Consider the following 22,317-nt stretch of genomic DNA (forward strand, 5'->3'; position numbering starts at 1 on the left):
TTCACTGAGGCAGAGCGCGCCCGCCAGCTTCTTTCTCTACCCGGGCTGGGCGACTCAAAGCCGTCGGAGCTGATGGACCACATGTTGTCTCTCCTGGGCAGCCACCGGCCATGTTTCCTCTTCAGGGAGCTGTTCCTGCAGCAGCTGCCAGGACAGATACGGTCAGCCTTGGCCAACTCGCCCGTTACGGATTTCCGCACCCTGGCCAGGGAAGCAGACAAGTTTTTCTCCGCCAGACAGCAATGTAGTGCGGCTGCATTGGACCCCGGCCCCATCGAGCCTGCGCCGCGGGCAGACACCATGGCGGCTGCCATTATGGCCCAGCGGCGGAAGGCTCCAGGCTTGTGCCGTTACCACGCAAGGTTTGGGCCCAAGGCCAAGGCATGCCGGCCACCCTGCAGCTTCAGTGAGTCAGGAAACTGGGTGGCCCGGCACTCATTAACTGCCATGAGCATCGTCCATTCGGGCAGTTTGCTGTTCATTTCGGACACCGACTCTGGACGTCGTTTCTCTGCGACACAGGTACCCAGGTGAGCGTTCTACCTGCGTCGGCATCGGGCGGGGAGGCCGGGAGTCACGGCCCCGCCCTGGTAGCCACCAATGGCAGTGCTATGCAGACCTTTGGCAAACGGACCGTGGCACTGTGCTTTGGCAGGCAGCGGTTTTCATGGGATTTTGTCACGGCAAAGGTGTCCACCCCCTTGCTGGGCGCTGATTTCCTCTGCGCCAACGGCCTACTGGTGGATGTGAAAAATCGGAGGCTCATTAATGCGGAGACATTCAGTTCTTTTCCATGCTCGCCGAGCGGGTCCGCCTCGACGAGGCTCGCGTGCACGCTTTCGACCTCCGATGAGTTTGCCCGCCTCCTCACCGAGTTCCCGGCCCTTACACGGCCCACCTTTTCGGCCGTTGCCATCAAGCACGGTGTGGAGCATCACATTCCGACCACCGGCCTGCCTGTCTACGCCCGGGCTCGATGCCTCGACCTGGCGAAACTCGCTATCGCAAAGGCGGAGTTCGACACATTGGAGCGTCTGGGAATCGTGCGACGTTCCGACAGCCCGTGGGCCTCGCCCCTCCACATTGCGCCGAAGCCGGGTGGAGGTTGGCGCCCATGCCGGGATTATCACTGCCTTAACGACGCCACTACCCCCGGCCGCTACCCAATCCCGCACATCCAGGATTTTTCTGCCTGCTTGGCCGGTAAAGTTTTTTTTTTTCTAAGGTGGACCTCGTTCGTGGTTACCACCAGGTCCCCGTCTGGCCGCAGGACATTCCTAAGACCGTGGTGATTACACCGTTCGGGCTTTTCGAATTCCTCCGTATGCCTTTTGGGCTCAAGAACGCGGCCCAGGCTTTCCAGCGCCTGATGGACAGCGTGTTGCGGGATTTGCCATTTCTGTTCGTCTACCTCGACGATATCCTCATCGCCAGCGCTTCCAGGACAGAGCACATGCTTCACCTCTGAGCACTCTTTGAACACCTCAGTCAGCACGGCCTGATCATTAACCTGACCAAGTGATTGTTCGGCGTGGCCTCAATTGACTTTCTCGGCCACTGCATCACGAGGGAGGGGGCCGTCCCACTGCCGTCTAAAGTGGAGGCTGTGAAGGGTTTTCCACGCCCCCTCACCGTCAATGCCTTGCAGGAGTTTTTGGGCATGGTGAACTTTTACCATCGTTTCGTGCCCCGGGCGGCCCAGCTGATGCTGCCCCTTTATGAGGCCCTCAAGGGCAAGCCTACCAAATGCGCCATTGACTGGACCGAGGAGATGGCCTAGGCTTTCACGGACGCTAAACTGGCCCTCACCAGCGCAACCATCCTGGCACATCCGTCGCCCGATGCACCGATTGCTCTCACCATGGACGCTTCGGACTACGCGGTTGGCGCCGTGCACGAGCAGTGGGGCAACAGGGTGTGACAGCCGCTTGCTTTTTCTAGCCGGCAGATCCGCCCTAACGAACAAAAGTACAGTACCTTCGATCGTGAGCTCCTTGGCCTCTACCTAGCTGTCCGAGACTTCCGTTACCTGTTGGAAGCCCGCCCATTCACGGCATTTGTGGACCACAAGCACCTGGTTTTTGCCATGGCCAAGGTCTCGGAGCCGTGGTCTGCCCGTCAACAACGCTAGCTCTCCTTCGTTTCCGAGTTCACGACGGACATCCAACATGTTGCTGGGAAGGACAATACGGTTGCCGATTGTCTCTCCTGGTCCATAGCTGGCGTGGTTCACCTTGGCATTGACTACGCCCACATGGCGGCCGAACAGATCTCAGACACGGATGTCCAGGCCTGCAGGGCGGCGGTCACGGGGCTTCGACTGTCCGATGTGCCGTTCGAGGACACGGGCACCACGCTACTGTGAGATGTATCTTTGGGACAGCCTCGCCCCATCGTACCCACCAGCTGGAGACGGCTGGTGTTCGAGGCCATCCACGGTCTTTCTCACCCAGGCAGGAAGGCGTTGCAAAAGTTAGTGGCGGCGAAGTTCGTTTGGCACGGGCTCAGGAAGGATGTGCGCGACTGGGCCAACACCTGCGTCGAGTGCCAACGCTCGAAGGTGCATCGCCATACCCAGGCCCCATTGGCGCCATTCCCAGAGCCAGAGCGACACTTTGACCATGTTAATGCGGACCTGGTAGGACCCCTCCCCCCTCGCGGGGATTCACCCACCTCCTCATGATGACCGATAGGACCACCAGGTGGCCAGAGGCCGTCCCGCTTACATCTACAACATCCGCCGATGTGGCCCGGGCGTTCATCGGCACTTGGGTTGCCAGTTTTGGCTCTCCCTCGGACATCTCTTCAGACAGGGGGCCCCAGTTCACTTCAGAGCTCTGGGGTGCTGTTGCCCAGGGGCTTGGGGTAAAGCTCCATCGCACCACTGCATATCATCCACAGGCTAATGGTTTGTGTGAGAGGTTTCATTGCTCTATGAAAGCTGCTCTCAGGGCCAGCCTCCGGGATGACAGTTGGGCCGACAGACTCCCGTGGGTCATGTTGGACCTCAGGACAGCCCCTAAGGAAGACCTCCAGTCCTCATCCGCTGAGCTCGTCTACGGCCAGCCGCTGCGGGTTCCCGGGGAGTTCATGCCTGACGCCACAAGCCCCTGGTCCGCTGCCCGTCAGCGGTCGGTTCTCCGGGAGAATGCCAAGATGTTTGCACCAGTGCCCACATCTCAACATGGTTTGCCTCGGGCCCACGTCCCGCCGGATCTATGTACAGCGGAGTACGTCTTTGTTCGCCAGGACGCACACCGGGGGCCGCTTCGGCCGCCTTATGACGGGCCTTTCCGCCTTCTGGAAGCCAGGGACAAGTCCTTCGTGGTCGACATCAGCGGCAAACCGGACCACCTTTCGGTGGACCACCTCAAGCCGGCTCACTTGGACCTAGGCCAGCCCCCTCAGTTGGCTCAACCCCCACGGCGGGGCCGTCCCCTGTCGGGTAAGTCCCCGGTTGGCCAGCCTACCGCCAAGCTGCTAACATTCCCTGCTCGAGTCCTCAGTCGTTTCGGCCGGGTGGTTAATGCAACCTTCACATACACGGATTATTCTTACGAGTCCTTACGGATCGCCAACTCGTAGTCAATCACAAGCATCCGTAAATAACTCGCTGGTATCCGTAGATAACTCGTCACAACTCGCAACAACTTTTGACATGTCAAAAATCATCTTCCGTTATTTACGGATGCTTGCGATTGACTACGAGTTGGCGATCCGTAAGGACTCGTAAGAATAATCCGTGTATGTGAAGGCACCCTAAGGCCCCCCGAAAACTGACATTGCCCGTGTGAGTGAATTCTGGGGGGGCGCATGTGGGGGTTACCCCATTGGGACATAATCCACAGGCATGGGACCAGTGAGGCTATTGATGGTATGGGCATGGCGTGTGCTCGGTGGTTGTAGCCACGCCACCTTAAGAGGGTTTTGCGTGTTATAAAAGATGCATGAGTTCCGGTCGTGATTGAGTTTTGTTGGAATAAAGGAGCTTTGAACAAGCTAAGAAGTGTCTTGCCTTCTCGTTGTCCGCAACTCCTACATATGTATATATGTGTACTAGCAAAGGTACCCGGCGTTGCCCAGGTTCCAAATATGTAGAAAGTAAATGACTTGACTTATAGAAAGTTGTTATGTAGTTCATGTTGTATGTAATTATATATACATAACATTAGAACTTACTATAAGTTAAGTCATTTAAGTTAAAAAAGAGTGAGTGAGTTGGTGATTTAGGTCCAAGTTCAATCCATTTCGGGACTATATCCCAGAACGGGCCACATTTGGTGGCTTCACAATTTTTTGCCGCTGCTGGGAGTGGAACGCGGATCGTCTGCGTGGCAATCAAGCACATGATCCACTGGGCCACCAGCGCTGCCTAGGTAAAATATTAACAGACATGTGTTTTAGTCAGCAAGAGCTCTGGGGTAGACAACATTTCTTGTTCTGCCATTTGGTGCTCTGATGAAAAGATGTGTGCTTGCCCCAACACGTGAGCATGCAACGTAGCGTTGACCATGAGAGAAACATGGACTTGTCAGTTCAACTCCAGCAATCTTGAGAGACTGTGCCTGAGACTCGTTGATGGTCATAGCAAATGATAGTCTCACTGGAAACTGAAGGCGCTTGAACTGAAATGGCATATCTGTTGGGATGATGGGAATCCGTGGAATAAAAACATCCTCTCCCTTGGCACAACCAGTCATAATGGTGGCTTCGATCACATGGGGCATAAGAGTTTTGACAGCGAGTCTTGTACCGTTAGAGTTTTGGTGCATCCAAGTTTCGTAGCAACATAATGGGGGCTCCTATTTTCAGTTGCAAATTGTGAGGTGGAACGCCAGTGAGCTGAAGAGAGTTTAGAAACTCTGTTGCATAGTTGACAGCATCGTCAAGATCAACTACAGTGTCAACTGACTTGTACCATGTGGATTGGTCTGGTAGCTGTTGAATGATGGTGGCATTAATATCCTGCACAATGTCATTTTTGGGAGCAAGGATGGCACGTTCACAAAGCCACTCGTGGTTTTTATAATTCTGTGAGAGGCTAGGATAAACCTTTAATAGCATTTCTTCAGATGTGTTGATGATTGTTCCACAATTTGGGGGTATTGTGACATCTCCAGTCTCAGTGTTTACTGGTAGCTGACCATTGCCCAGTTGAAGCAAAACCTTTGGAAACTGGCCTGCTGAGACATCTCTATTAAGTGCAACTCTCATGTTGGTAGAAAGATGGAGTTTTTCCACTCGTCTCCAAATATAGGATTCTTTGAGGCATGCTCTCAACTCATCAGCAGGTATACCCTTTGGAATGACTGGTAGAGTTTGCCTGAAATCTCCAGAGAGCAAGAGTGTGACTCCACCCATGATTTTAGCGTTACCTCTGAGATCCTGTAAGGTGCGATCAAGAGCCACAAATGCAGGTCTGTGAGACATTGTGCACTCATCCCATACTATCAGCTTGGCCTGCTTTAGAACCTGTGCCTGTCCAGATCCATTGCCAATATTGCACACAGGACTCTCATTGTGGGCCAGGTTGAGTGGCAGCTTAAAGGCAGAATGAGCAGTCCTGCCACCTGTGAGCAAAGTTACAGCAATTCCAGATGAGGCCACTGCCATAGCAATCTGCTGTAGTGAACGAACTTGTGCCAAAATTAAGTTGATCAAAAACGTTTTGCCTGTTCCACCAGGGGCATCAAGGAAAACAATTCCACCCGAGTCAGATGTCAACAATTGTTTTATCCTTGTATAAGCTTCTTTTTGATCTGGAACCAAGAGTGGTTCATTTTGGTGGACATACTGTTGCAGCTGTTGAATGTCATAGGTGATTGCCTGAAGCATCTCTCGACTGAGAGTTGCAGGTTCAGTTCGTACAGGAGCAGGCAGTCCACACTGTTGAAGATCCTTGCCAGCCATGGACTGTACAATATTTTCAATGAGTACCAGTGCTTGGTTGTACATGGCAGAGGTGAACTGCAGGTTTGGGTTTTTGACTCTTGTTGTGCTTGATACAGTATGTCTTCTGTCATGCTGTCCTGGTGATTATGCCAAAGTTGCTCAGGATTGGATGGTGAACAGGCACAGATAATGATAGCAAAGAGGCTCCTCATCTTGCTTGGAGAATGCGAGACTGCAGCCTCTTCCAAGGTACTGTTCCAGTGTGCATCATCTTCCAAGAGACCTCTTCTCAGGCAAGCTTCACGGTACGTTGCACAGACATATCCAGCAACTGTCTTGAGATCCTGGAATGAGGTTGGACCATGAATGTTGTGCAGGAGGAGTCTGAGATAAAAGCACTCAGAGTTGCTGGGATGAACAGTGTAGACACGACCTAACACTTGACTGGATCTGATGTGAGGGTGTCCAGGGATTGTTGCACCTTGCTTTCTTGGCTGAAATGCCTTTTTCCCTTCTTGCCAGGTGTAATATCTGGGCACTTCACAGCAGAGAAGACTTCTAGCAAAGGAATCCTGTTTGCACAAATCAAAGAATGCAGTTAGTTTGGTCCTAGGTGGCTGCTGGGCTCGCTGCAGCACGGTTTCTTCTGTGAAGTAAACTCTTTCCCCATTTTCCAAATGGATCTCAAGATGCATAACACTGGGGTGGCGTTCATGAATGGGAAAGTTGAGAATACGCCACACAGCCTCATTACTGCTGATGTAACGACCCATCTGATATGCTGATGCCTCATCATTTTTGGTTCCCTCTCTCTGCAGACCAAAGACTGCATGATCAGTACCTTTGTTGATGTACTTCAAGACATACTTGATAGACTTGTCTGAGTAGCATGCTTCAACATTGATGTGTGATTTGAAGATGCGTGAAAGGAGAGGGTTGAAGGGCACCACCCACTGGTTGTCAATGACAATTTCTTGTTGTTTCACTCAGAGTAGTGGTGAAGCCCCCATCACCTGGCTTTCTTCTTCTGTACAAAGGATATCCATCCTGATCTGTCTGAGTTTCTGTAAGAGGTCTGGGGTATCGTTTTGTGCATTTTCCCGCTTTCATGCAAGGAGAATGAGTGTTGATGTGACCACAGGGACCATGGAGCATGTGCTTCACCACTACTTCGTGCAATACGTTGTCCTCGGTAGGATTTGGAATCTCTGCACTGATGATATCATCTACCTGAGCTGGACGAATCTTATCTTTAAGCCAAACCAAAATGTGGATGTGTGGCAATCCACGCTTTTGCCATTCAATGGAGTACATGTAACATCTGCAATCTCCAAAAACAGCACCTTTTGTGATGAGATTCATAAGTGAAATAACCTTCTGGCGAAACACTCTGGCAAGAAGATCATACCTGTCTTGGGCTGTCTGACCAAGCATAAGTTCTGCTGTGATCTCGGGCCATGTAGTATTGCAGGTAAAAGTCATAAACAGATCAGGTCTACCATAGTAGTGAACATAAGTCATGGCATCCTGTGTGTACTCATGCATGTAGCGAGGACCAAAATCAATATAACTATATCTTACCTTTTGTACTGAAAATACCAGTATTTTTAAACATTATTGCAAATGGCTGTGAACAATCGCCTACTGAAACATCCCATGAGAGAGTATCCGAGGATGAAATAGCTTTGATTGGGAGGCAGTGCAGAAATGTCAAATTTGGTTCCTGGGGGGTGTGGGTGGGGGTGGGGGTGGTCGTTGTTTTTTTTGTTCATCAGTGATTCTGTGGTGCATGGGGACCCCCGTGCCAAATTTGGTGAAGATCCGTTGAGAAATGGCAAATTTGGTCCCCGGGGGGTGGGGGTGGGGGCGGTGGAATTTTTTGGTTCATCAGTGATTCTGTGGTGCATCGGGACCCCCGTGCCAAATTTGGTGAAGATCCGTTGAGAAATGGCGACGCTGTTTCAGAACAAACAAACAAACAAACAGACAACCTTTCACGCTTATAATATAGATATGTACAGTCACGTAAAAAGTAAGTACACCCCATGTAAAGTTTTCACTTTTTCAACATAGTTCAACATACAGCTATTTGATCTTCATTTCAACAATATTGATAGATAAAGGTGATATAATATAACAAACATCATGAAACATTTACATTTTGTAGTCCATTGTATAATTTAAATAAACATAAATGCAAATTTCGCATGTGGAAAAAGTAAGTACACCCCTACATTTATCACTACTTCAAATACCTAAAATTAGAATCAGGTGCACCAGCTCAGGTGCAAATGATTAGAACATCATTAGAGAGGATCTTGGAGGAACCTGTCTTATTTAAACCTCAGACATTTAGTTTGGTTTGCTGTTTGTGGTTGAAGTGCGCGGCGTCACCATGCCTAGATCAAAAGAGCTCTCTGAGTCCTTCAGAAAGAAGGTTATAGATGCCTACGAGTCTGGGAAGGGATTTAAAAAGATCTCCAAACAATTTGAAATCAATCATTCGACTGTCCGGAAGATCATCTACAAGTGGAGAAGATTCCAAACAACTGCCAATTTGTTCAGGACACGCCGCCCCAGCAAGTTCAGCCCGAAAGCAGACCGCAAGATGCTGAAAGAAGTCTCTAAGAACCCCAGAATGTCATCACGGGACCTACAGGTAGCTCCTGCCACTGTTGATGTCAAAGTGCACGAGTCTACCATTAGAAAGAGGCTGCACAAATTTGATCTACATGGGAGGTGTGCCAGGAGGAAACCTTTGCTGTCCAGAAAGAACATCAGGGCAAGACTAAAGTTTGCCAATGAACACCTACGCAAAGACCAGCACTTCTGGAACAATGTGCTCTGGACAGATGAGGCAAAGGTAGAGCTATTTGGCCACAGTACCATAAGACATGTTTGGCGAAAACCAAAGACAGCATTTGACCACAAGAACCTGATACCAACTGTAAAGCATGGTGGTGGAAATATTATGGTTTGGGGCAGCTTTGCTGCATCAGGGCCTGGGCAGCTCATCATCATAGAATCCACTATTAATTCTTCATTGCACCAGAGGGTGCTTGAGGATAATGTGAGGCCATCTGTCGGAAAGTTGAAGCTCAACCGAAGGTGGACCTTGCAACATCACAATGACCCTAAACATACCAGTAAATCCACCAAGGAATGGCTGAAAAGAAAGAAATGGAGGGTTCTGGAATGGCCAAGTCCATGCCTGGATCTAAATCCCATCGAGATTTTGTGGGGGGATTTGAAACGAGCTGTGCATGCAAGAAGCCCCTCAAACATTGCACAGCTGAAAGAATTCTGCATGGAGGAGTGGGCAAAAATTTCTCCCAGTCGATGTCAGAGACTGGTAAACAGTTATAAGAAACGCCTACTTGAGGTTGTTTCTGCCAAAGGGGGCAATACCACCTATTAGAGCCAAGGGTGTACTTACTTTTTCCACATGCGAAATTTGCATTTATGTTTATTTAAATTATACAATGGACGACAAAATGTAAATGTTTCATGATATTTGTTATATTATATCACCTTTATCTATCAATATTGTTGAAATGAAGATCAAATAGCTGTATGATAAAATATGTTGAAAAAGTCAAAACTTTACATGGGGTGTACTTACTTTTTCACGTGACTATATATATATATATATATATATATATATATATATATATATATATATATATATATATAATATATATATATATATATATATATATAATATATATATATATATATATATATATATATATGCTTTGTATGATTATACACCTGGTTGGGGCTCGCAGGATACTGTTCATACACACTTGCCTCTGAGCTGTGTGGCTAAGGTTTGCTTACCGACCCAGCTATATTCTGCCATCATTGTGTTTCACATGCAGGTTGAGGCATCAATGTATACGTTGTCCTCCGGATGGGTATTAAACTGGAGGAGAAGTCCGCTAGCTGGCATTGGGAGTTGGCGAGCAAGTCGATTTTGCCGAAGTTGTGGTGAATTATCATACACTCTGACCTAATTTCAAATTCCTGAACCAAATTATCTTCATTTTAAAGGCAGGCATGGCCAGCCGGTTCCTAAAAGCCAAAAATGTTGTCGTGCTAACCTCACAAGAAGGTAGAAACAACTGCATTATTGTTATTACTAGCAGGGACCTGCAGAACATCCAGTGGACATGTACATGTAAAATGTGACTTCAGGTCTTTTACTCCTCCCACCCCTTTGCAAACCTCAAGTCATCAACCCAACTCTCAAACTGCAAGTCCTCGATCTTCACCTCACAACCCCAAGGCATCAATCCCCTTCCCACCACTACTCCTGCAAACCACCTACTCCTCTCCCCCAACTCTGTACTATCTATGCCCTCCCTCCCTCAACCCTCAAGGCCTCATTGTCCTCCTCCCAACCCTAAGGCATCAATCTCCTCCCCACTTCAAACCTTTAAACCCTCTGCAACCACTACTCCTCGCCCCTCAAGACTCAAACTCCCACTCCAAACTCTATCCCATCTTTGCTCTCCCCCACCCCCACTCCCACCCAAACCCAACTCTGTCCTCACCCTCCTCCTTCTCATAAAAGCAAATGGGAATTAATCACACATCGAAACAGTGGAATATTTAATGTTTTCCCCTCCCATATCCACGCTATCATCGACTTCACAGAAACCGCTATCAAAACAGGTCCTACATGACATGGCCTGTCACGCGGTCACCTGTTCAAGTCACAATCCCACGAGATATGCGGTATCCCTATGGAATTGAAGCTCTAAAGTGACCATGAGTAGATGGATTGTGCCAATAAATGATCCAAGACCAATTATCTTCTTCCTGATGCATGTAATACACATGGTTAAGAGTAAATAATGATGCATGATTTCCATCACAATGTCGCGAAATTCCTGGAAGTATTCAGACAAAGACCTTCATAACAGCATGGGTTTTATGGTCCCTAGTTGAGTCACTTAATAAGAGGTAGTCAGCAATAATAGAAAGGATCCCCTGGTCTATTTGTGAAGTAAAGTGTTTAATTTCACATTAAAATCACGGATTATACCGTCATACCTGCAGCTTTTATCGTTTTCTGTGGAAACCAAATGTTAAATAACGATGGATTAAACAAATAATGGTGGAGACAGGGACACAAAATGTAATACTGCTCTCCCCTCTGGGCTGGTGCTCCTGCCTCACACCTAGCTCGGCTTCACGCTGTTGAAACCAAAGCATTCAGAATCATTGGAATCTCCCGCGATGAAGCTAACTCCAAGGGCCTCTCACTCACTGCAGGCAGGTTGGTGGTCTTTCCGTCTTCTACCGACTCCTCTCTGGCCTTGCCACCCCAGCTCTCTCTGGGCTCTGTCCCGCAAATATTCCGACAGGTCGCACAAGACCTGCCTGCAACCCTCTTATGGTTAAACTGCCAAAATCAAGACTCTCTGCTCACCTCCACTCCTTCATTCCTCTTTTCTCCCGCCTCTGGAACAAACTCCCTCACTCTCTTCAATCCCACTCCACCCTCCAGGTCTTTAAAACAGCTGTTCACCACCATCTCTTATCTTCCCCCATCCAAAACCTTGATTTTTTCTACCCCTGCTAATTTCACCCCAAATCCTACACGTTTTTGAAATACCAACTTCTGTCCTGGAAGTCCTTGGTGTCCTTGTGTTTTATACTTCTCCCACCCCCCCTCCCCCCCTTCCCACGCCCCCCTTCCCAATCCTCCTCCCCCCAAGCCCTCTCCCTCCCACACATCTCCCTGCTCTCAAATGTTGTGTTTGTGTGCTTTCCCTTCTCTCCCCATCTTGTCTTCCGCTCCCTCTCTTTATATATTTTGTTTGTCTGGTTGATTTGTTTGTGAAGTAAATGTTAGCTCTTTCACGAGCCTCGATTCAGTATGCAAAAAAAAAAAAAAAAAAAATCCACGTCACCTCCGCAGTAAAAGCACTGTTTGAGAGAATGCCACGTCATTATTTGGGTGGTGTATAGAGAACAGACCGCTGCCTCAATTGCTAAGGCTTATCGGCACAAAGCCCGTAATGCATATCAGCTCAAAATCATACTAAAATACGCCATTTGGCGTCTGTCTGATGAATTTTTGATAACAATACATTTCGTCGTTACTTATCCAATCTCAACCAAACTTGACAAAAAGACTAAGGTTTACACAATGAAGGTTGTAGCGCATTCATTTTTCCCCCTCCCCAACGGGGTTTTCTTCCCCAAGCGGGTTTTCCCTTCCATTGCCATCAATGGGGTGCGTGTTGAGGTGTCTAGCCATATTAAGTTAGCTTTATCGTGGCGTTTTTCCAAGGCCACTTCTAATAACAAAACTAACGATAATAGCATAATATTAATGTTATTACAAAACAATATTAATATCCCACCTACCCAAGGTGTTTTTCGTCCTTGAACAAACGTCGAGTTAACGTTTATAAATACCTTATCATGGCGTTTTCGTGGGAGCAACGGCACAACTGCCTCTACCAGAGGGTAAAAAATATTATAAACCACAAACGCGTTTGATTAGCTTTTTAAACAGTCGCTAATGCTGTTTATAACACTAAATAAAGAAATTTGGAGGAATCCCGACACCGGTAAGGTAGGTTTTACTTGCAGAACTGAGCGAAGGTATACCGTGCTCTATATGCCCCACAAGGGTTATTTAAATCTGCGTTCCGCAACCTTTTTAGCCCAGGACCCACAGAAAAAATCAGGGTCGAAGAGGGTCTACGGGGATTAAAGTGGGTCCAGGTTTGACCCCCCAAAATAGGTATTTGCTTTCTTTTCTGAAACTACACACACAATTTTGATGAAACCTGACCACAACCTTCACCACCCATGCTGTACCAACGTGTGTTCATGGCATTAAAAAAATCTGCCCCTTTAGGGGGTTTACATCGGGGGGGGGGGTGGTTGCCCCCCAAAATAAGTATTTGCTTTCTTCTGAGAAACTACACACGCAATTTCGATGAAACTTCACCATAACCTTTTTCACCCATGATGTACCAATGTTTTTTCAAGGCATTAGAAAAATTCGGGTCTTAGAAGGTATATGGGGTTCGGGGAGAGGAGGGCGTTGCCCCCCCAAAATCGGTATTTTTTTTATTTGTTTGTTTAAAGTCTTATGATTATGTTCGTATGATTCGACATGCTGCCCTGTCTTATAGCAACCATTGAAATTAGTTTAAAATACCTTTAGTCGGTGCAGTATACTGTTTATTCGACCAGGTGAGCGCCAGGGGTATTGGCCCTATGTTTTTGTAAAATGTCATGACATAACATTTTATTTTGTTCATGTTGGGTTTCTCTCTCTCTCTTTAAAGGTATTATCTTATCCTCCTTTTCATGTTGACATGCCCATCATCTCATGAGCCGTATTTGTGTTTTGCCTTCCATTTATGCCACGGTCTCCCCCCATTTCACAAGTCTCGATCCTACATTTTTTACCCTAAGAACGAGAATCTTTCTTCGGTACTAGATGGAATGCAACCTTATGAAAGCATTATTCTGAAACCAAAGGTTCTCACGATATTTCAAAGCCTGAATCAGCTTTCCTAACAATTGGGAAGTCTTAGTTATTATTTGCCCTTTCCCTTTTTCCTTTTCCTTTTTCCCATTTCCCTTTTCTTTTTCTCTGTTGTCCATCACATTAATATTTGCTTCTCATTGGGGTTAACAGTGTCTCATGACATGGAGCTTCAGTTTTTATCAGCCCCCTTTGCCTTCACAATTAACCCTTTGTTCTATCCAATGACTTGTGCATTGACTGCGACTTTTTGTCATAACTTGTGTCCACACCTGTAAACATCGGTAATTTTGTGTGCAAAGGAAAGCTTCCGACTCCTCTCACACGTCCTTTATTTATATCTCTGCCTCTGTCTCCTTCATCCCACTCTAGAAAGGCTTATCGAGTCTTGCAGCAACTTTTAATAGGTTTTCATCGACAGACCCAAAGCAGCAGGAGCCTGGGGATAGGTGCTCTGAAGCCAGTTCTGTGCCTTGATCCTGGCCTTCGGGGTCTCTTCTGAAATTCACACCACCCTGTGGGATCATCTGAAATCCACGCAGGCTTCCATCGGGGCCTAAAGAAGCTCCAACGATCTCCGGCGTCCTCGCTCCGCTCTCAGGATCTCCCAATTTGTCCTGACTTACTCAATCGCCTTTGACCTTTCCTCAACTATGTTTCCACTGTAATATTTAAAGAAAACGGAATTGTTCTTTCTGACAATAAAATTCTAATATATCAAGCGACTCGACTATGAATGCAGGATAATTTGCTGTTTTAGTGTCTATAGAAGAATGCAAAAGAAAAGCAGAATTTGTGGTCTAAAAAGATAACCACAATATTTTTGTTGCCATTTTCATTCGACATTTCTTGGGCACTAAACAACAGTTTGGTGTGGTGCGCTGATAAAGTCCAGAATTTTAATTTTGTTTTCAGCATTTTAAAGCAGAATTTCAGAATTTTAATTTTATTGATTTATTTATCATTATTTTTTTTTTTTTAATTTAATTTCACAGTATTTCATTTTTATTTCAGAATTTTTTTTGTTTGTTTTATTATTTATTTAATTTTAATTTTATTAATTATTTATTTATCATTATTTTTTTATTGAATTTTACAGTATTTCATTTTTATTTCAGAATAATTTTTGTTTGTTTTATTTATTTATTTAATTTTATTTTTATTTTAATTTATTTAATTTCATTTTTAATTTAATTTTAATTTTTAAAGAATTTTAATTTTATTTCATTTATAATTTAAAAGAATATTAATTCAGCCAATGACAGCTGATGTATTCTCACCGTGTACCGAGCCGAGTGTACTCTAAACGAGCCATCACCTTGCACTCGACATCAAACCATAAACTAGATGCAGGATGCAGGCGTCGACGCGGCCTACATAGGAAAGAATCAATCAAACCAAGAAGCCTTTGAGTGAATACCAATTACACCCAAAAAATATCTTCACCTTGACCAATTTATGAGGTGAGGAGGGCAAAGAGAAAAAAGAGGGAAGCAGCTGCAAATGATGTTGTTTTGGGAGGCACTCGGGAAGAGAAATAACCTCCAATAACCCCCATGAAACGATGACGCGTCTCCTCGAAAACAAGCCATCACCATCAATCTCAAACTATTACGGGTCGTACACCTTCTTAACCATTGTTTATCAAAGTAAAAGATGGATGATCACTTTGGTCCAGCACCTTCACCTCTTGTACAGTGTCACGAGGAAGTGGATTTCTTCCAGAAGGTGTTTGCGCCTGTCCATTTATGTATACCTTGGTGGAATGATGCTGGTGATGTAAAACCGGCTGTAATTTCTGAAACAATGTGGAATGTAATATATTCTGCTGTAACATTTTCAGCAAATTTTTTACTCGTCGGGTTGATTTTTAGCTCACCTGGAGCGAAGTTCAGGGGAGCTTATGCGATGGCGCGTCGTCCGTCCTTCAGTCCGTAAACACTTGAAACTTCTTCTCCGAAACCGCTGATGGGATTGCGACCAAATTTGGCAAAATGATATTTGTTGTGTTGTGACTAAAGTTTGTTCACGACATTAAAAAAATCTGCCCCTTTAGGGGTTTATGGGGGGGGAGGGGGGTAAGGAGTTGCCCCCCAAAATCGGTGTTTGCTTTCTTAGAAATTACACATGCAATTCCGATGAAACTTCACCACAACTTTAATCACCCGTGTTGTTCCAATGTTTTTTCAAGGCATTAAATTTTTTTCCCCCCCCTTTGAGGATGTACCCCAAAATAGGGGGGTTGGCCCACAAAATAGGTATAGTATTTGCTTTCTTCTCAGAAACTACACATGCAATTCTGATGACACTTAACCACAACTTTAATCACCCGTGTTGTACCAAAGTTTATTCCTGGCATTTAAAAAATCCGGGTCTAAGGTGGTCTATGGGGGGTGCTTGCCCCCCAAAATAGGTATTTGCTTTTTTCTCAGAACCTACACACACGATTTTGATGAAACTTCACCGCAACCTTCATCATCCCTGATGTACCAATATTTGTTCCTGGCATTTAAAAAATCGGGGTCGAAGGTGGTCTATGGGGGGGGGGGGGGGTGGGGGTGGGGGATGGCCCCCCAAAATAGGTATTTGCTTTTTTCTCAGAACCTACACACACAATTTTGAAGAAACTTCACGACAACCTTCATCATCCGTGATGTACCAATGTTTGTTCAAGGCATTGGGAAAATTGTGGTCTGAGGAGGTACACGGGGTGGAAGGGGGGTGGGGGATGGCCCCCCAAAATAGGTATTTTTTGTTTGATTGTTTAAAGTCTTATGATTATGTTAGTATGATTCTACATGCTGCCCTGTCTTCTAGCAACCATTTAAATTGGTTTAAAATACCTTTAGTCAGTGCAGTATACTGTTTATTCTACCAGGTGAGCGCCAGGGGTATTGCCCCGATGTTTACTACTCGTATACTAACTAGTCAGGGCCCAAAGGAATAGGGTAATGGGGCACCTGTTTAAATTTCGCAATCATTTTCTCTGACTTGTTTTGCAAGAATATTGTTTTAATAATTGCAGAGATGAATAAAATTCCTTCTAAAAAAAACTTGGGCAACTAAAACTAAAAATCGAGGTACGATTTGGTAACATTAGTTAAAAGTCATTGGTAACAGAAACTAAAAATTGTGGAAATCAGCAATTTGGGTCCATCTTGGTGTTGGAGATTACCTAAAAGAAACTCATGCAATAAACCTCTGCAAATCAAGATTGAAAATCAACTTTTTTCGCCCAATTGACAATAAATAACCGCTATCAATCACTCGGATATGATCCCCAAGTAATGGGCTGAAACGTGTTTAGCTAGGACTACCTTCCTCCCATCTTGTACCCAAAACATGAGAAGAAACGCGTCCGCTTGGCAAGACACCTTTTGTATGAACAGCTGCCCAAAATCATTCGCGTGACATTTTCGTTTCCAATTCGTCCATTGAATGATATTTCATAACCTTCTATGCCCAAGGAAAGATCAATGACTGCACACACGCCTTGCTCGTCTTTAGTTGGGAAGATTAATAGCAGGACCTGTGATGTTACCTTTTTTGCACTTTCTCTGGTGAGGGAATGAAATAGTCCACGAAATGTATGAGAGAACAGTTCTTACCAAGGCTAATTGTGCAAAAGTAATTATGGCTATGGGTTCTTCCCCTCCCCCCCCCCCCCCCCGCCCTCGTCTTTCCCCCTAATTAAAAGCACAAGGCAATTACAACTGTTTTACTACTTTGGATACATGTTGAAAGCATAATTTGCTTTATGACTGCAGAAACTTGTACATACAGGATGATACGTCTTTCGTTAGTTTATGCATCATTACATTTCGGAATCCTCACTCTATTCTGAGTAACTGTCATTCTGTTATAAGTAGAACCTCGAATGATGGAGCTTCTGAGCTTCCAGGCTATTTGTCCTTTTCTGTGCTTGGAGGCCAACCTGAATCTGGTCCCCGATGTTCTCAATGGGGATTTTAGGTCAGGCGAACGAGCAGGTCGATCCGCAGACAATTTGGTGTAAGACAATTCTGCATCGATGGAGTTTGGTGAATACGCGACTTTCGAAATGATGTAATAATGCCAAATAAGACCTTTTGCACATGTGCTGTGTGTGTGTTCACACTGATTCAGTTCGACTCGCCGGGCACTTTTAATATGCCGGTGCTAGTGCGAAATCTGTGATTAAAACCATCCAACATAATTTTCAGCAATTAGACGAGAGAGTGGCTATTTCAAAACGGTAAACCATAATTGTTTTTGTTTTTTGGGGGTTTTTTGGAATACAAGATCGAGGCTCGTGTAAGAGCTAACATTAATCACAAAAAAAAACAATCGGACAAAAAACATACAATAAAGGGAGCGGGAGAGAGAGGGAAGCACACAAGTACAACAGGGACATCGGAAGAACTGTGGGAGGGAGAGGGCTTGGAAGGAGGAGGAGGCATGGGAAGGCGGGGTGGGGGGGTGGGTGGGAGAGGTATAAAACACATGGACACTGCGAGAACTTCCAAGAAAGAAGTCGGTATTTCAGAAAAAAAAGTGGACCTGGGGTGAATTAACGGGGGTAGAAGAGATCAAAGTTTTGGATGGGGGAAGATAAGAGATGGTGGTGAACAGCTGTTTTAAAGACCTGGAGGGAGGAGTGGGATTGAAGAGAGTGAGGGAGTTTGTTCCAGAGGCGGGAGAAAAGGGGAATGAAAGAGTGAAGGTGAGCAGAGAGCCGAGATTTCGGCAGTTTAACCATAAGAAGGTTGCTGGCAGATCTTGTGCGACCTGTAGGAATATTTGGGGGACAGAGCCCAGAGAGAGCTGAGGGAGCAAGGCCGGAGAGGAGTCGGTGGAACACAGAAAGTCCATCAACCCGCCTGCGGTGAGTGAGTGAAAGGCCCTCAGAGATAGCTTCATCGCGGGAGATTCCAATGATGCTGAAAGCTTTGGTTTCAATAGCGTGGAGAAGAGTTAGTTGTGAGGCAGGAGCACCGGCCCAGAGGGGAGAAAAATGTTATGTTCTGTTACTGAATGCAAATTGGACACGAAGAAATATAGGAATATGAGAAATATCCTTGATTGAGAAATGTCGGGTTCGTACCATTTACTCTTCGTACATTCTAGTGTCGGCCGTGGATAAAACACACACACACACACACACACACACACACACACACACACACACACACACACACACACACACACACACACACACACACACACACACACACACACACACACACACACACACACACACACACACACACACACACACACACACACACACACACACACACACACACACGGATGCTTCGGCTTTTAGCAGTAGATGCAAAAATCTAGTGCAATTTATTTTGCGGATCCAGGACCAAATAAAAAAATATATATTTATAACAGCCGACAAAGCTCTTATCACCCCTCCCAACATGATTAATAGTAAATATCATCATTTCTAAACTTACCCTGCACATGCACAAGCACCAGATATGTCCTTTCCATTAGTGTTAAGAAGAACCTATTCCAGATACACAGTCCATTCACTGGTAGTGATCCATCGGCGGGAGGGGAGGGAAGGGCGTGGGTTGTGTAACACATGTCCCTCCACTCAGACCTTCCACTGACCCACCTGGTCGGGAGTTTGTAGTACGAGCAGGTGAGAAAGTTCTCCCAAGTCTTTCGTTTCCTGAAGCACAGCCCTTTCTCTCATACTTTTCCAAATATCTTTCAGAAGCACGGTGAGTCATTCCATGTAACAATCCTTATCCCGGATATATAATACATTTATTTCGCCCTCATCTCTTCAGCTTCCTGGGGTTTCTGGAACTATGCACCGAGAATTTTGGGGAGGATCACATCATTTCGAATTGTCATATATATAAGTACAAATGCAGGGCCAAGTAGTGGTGGATTTTGGAGGAAACACACCTACAGCAACCCAGGAAGTGTAAATATATGTGAAGTTTGCTAGGAAGGGTAAGATATAGGCCCTGAATAATAAAATATGAGAGCTCTTCAAAGTTTCACATGAACTTTTGTTTATAAGATACTAGCTGAAGTACCCGGTGTTGCCTGGGGGAATTCAATGAAATACGTATTTAAATATTTCCTGAATGACAATCACAAAACATATTACTCAATCCCTCCCAGGACAGACATACGCTGTGTATAAGCAACATACTCACTCGAGGCCTTAACACGGAGGTGTTATAATAAATCTGTGTAAACTGTAAAGCAATCATTTTAATAACAAGCACAAATGTAAACACTATAGTAATTAAATTTGTGTTGTTGACAACAAGTAATTACAATCTCAACATAGGATCTTCACAATATACTGTATATCACTCGTGGGATGAAAATGTAGGCAGTGTATGAGCACTAGTCCCGATCGAGGCCTGGAGGCCAATTATCTGGTTTTATCAATTTGTTTTTATCCAAAAATAGCCATCAACCTTGCTCTGGATGAGAGAAGAGACCATGCAAAGTTTGGTTGGACTGGTTCCTGCAGGGTCAGAATACATAAGCACACAAACAAACAAACTTTCTTCTTTATATATCACATTAAAGCGCGGCGTTACGCGCGCTGCTTGCGAGCAAGGAGGAAGCGGACAAGCGGTAACTTATAAGCGTCTTTATTTCAGGAGCTCACTGTAACACTAGCGCGCTCCGGGCTGCGCGCCCTGTGTATATCCTCAGGCCACGCATACCCCTCGGGCGTGGCCACCGCCCACTTGGTGCGCGGAATGATGTCACCACGCCAGTGGGCTTTTGTGTCCGCCACACGCGCCCCCCCAGAATTCCCGCGCACCTGGAGGGCCAGTTTGTGGGGCGGACAGATGACCCGGCCGAAGCGCCCCCTGGCGATCGGCGGCGTCCGGGGTGCAGGGATGCCAGGTGGGATGCCCCTGGCTGCCCCTGGGATGGGTGCAGGACCGGGGGGCAGCGTGGCGGCGGGGCTGGGTGGTGCCGGGGGTCCGCCCGCAGGGGGGTGGCCCCGACGCGGGGGTCGGGCCACTGGCGGTGGATGGTCCACGTCGAGGTGGGCCAGCTTGAGGCGGTCTACAGAAACGCGGTCAGGAGTACCGCCGATGTCCAGGGTGAAGTGCTTCGCCCCGGTCTCCAGCACGCGGAAAGGCCCGTCGTACGGGGGCCGCAGTGGTGTCCGGTGGGCATTGTGGCGGACGAAGACGTACTCCGCCGTGCGAAGCTCCGGGGCGACGTGCGTCGGTGGGTGCCCGTGGCATGCCGTTGGCACCGGGGCGAACCTCTGGGCGGTCTCTTGCAGAGCGGAGCCGTGGAGCCGCAAGACCATGGTGCCGTGGAGTCGGGGAGGAACTCGCCCGGCACCCGCAGCGGTTGCCCGAAGACCAACTCCGCCGCGGATGCGCGCAGGTCCTCCTTGGGCGCCGTCCGGAGGCCCAGCAGGACCCAGGGGAGCCTGTCGACCCAGCCGCCATCGCGGAGGGTGGCCCGGAGCGCGGCCTTCAATGAGTGGTGAAATCGCTCACACAGGCCGTTAGCCTAGGGGTGGTAGGCCGTGGTTCGGTGCAGCCGGACCCCGAGCCCCTGCGTGACCGCCCCCCAGAGCTCTGAGGTGAACTGGGGGCCGCGGTCGGACGAGATGTCTGAGGGGGCGCCGAACCGGGCGACCCAGGTGGCGATGAAAGCCTGCGCGACGTCCGCCGCCGTCGTCGACGACAAGGGCACGGCCTCCGGCCACCGGGTGGTGCGGTCCACCATGGTGAGGACGTGGGTGAAACCCTGCGAGGGGGGCAGAGGTCCCACCAGGTCCACGTGGACGTGGTCAAACCGGCGTTCTGGCACCGTGAACGGGGCAAACGGGGCCTGGGTGTGCCGGTGCACCTTGGCGCGCTGGCACGCGAGGCACGTCCTGGCCCAGCCACGGACGGCCTTCCGGAGGCCATGCCAGACGAACTTGTCGGCGATCAACCTTTGGGAGGCCCTCGCGCCCGGGTGGGACAGGCCGTGGATGGCGTCAAACACCTGGCGCTGCCAGCCCGCGGGCACGATGGGGCGAGGCCGCCCGAGGGAGACGTCACACAAGAGGGCCATGCCCGCGCCGTCGAACGGCACCTCGGTGACGCGGAGGCCCGTGACGGCGGTCCTCAAGGCCTGGACGTCGGGGTCAGCGGCCTGGTCCGCTGCCATCCGGGCATAGTCGATGCCGAGGTGGACTGCGTGGGCGACGGCCCGGGAAAGGCAATCCGCCACCGGGTTGTCCTTCCCCGCGATGTGCCGGATGTCCGTCGTGTACTCGGACACGGCCGAGAGGTGACGCTGCTGCCGGGCCGACCACGGCTCGGTGACCTTGCCCATCGCGAAGATCAGCGGCTTGTGGTCGACGAAGGCCGTGAACGCACGGCCCTCAAGCAGATGGCGGAAGTGCCTGACCGCCAAGTGAAGCCCGAGCAACTCGCGGTCGAAGGTACTGTAACGGCGTTCGGGTGGGCGAAGCTGCCGGCAAAAGAACGCCAGCGGTTGCCAAGCTCCACGCACCCATTGCTCGTGCACCGCGCCCACCGCGTAGTCCGAGGCATCGGTGGTGAGGGCGATCGGTGCATCGGGCGCCGGGTGCGCGAGCATGGTGGCATTAGCCAAGGCGAGCTTCGCGCCCGTGAACGCCGTGTCCATCTGCTCGGTCCAGGTAACGTCGCCTTTGCCCGGCTTACCTCGGAGAGCTTCGTGCAGGGGGCGCAGGAGCTGGGCGCTACGGGGCAGGAACCGATGGTAAAAGTTCACCATGCCCAGGAACTCCTGCAGTCCTCTGATTGTGCGGGGGCGCGGAAACCCCTTCACCGCCTCCACCTTGGCCGGCAGGGGGACGGCTCCGTGCCTGGTGACACGGTGCCCCAGAAAATCGATTACGGCGACGCCGAACCGGCACTTTGCGGGGTTCACAATCA

The sequence above is a fragment of the Myxine glutinosa genome, chromosome 2 (genome assembly GCF_964187855.1).
Source record: "Myxine glutinosa chromosome 2, kmMyxGlut1.1, whole genome shotgun sequence".
In the NCBI taxonomy this organism is placed as follows: domain Eukaryota; kingdom Metazoa; phylum Chordata; class Myxini; order Myxiniformes; family Myxinidae; genus Myxine; species Myxine glutinosa.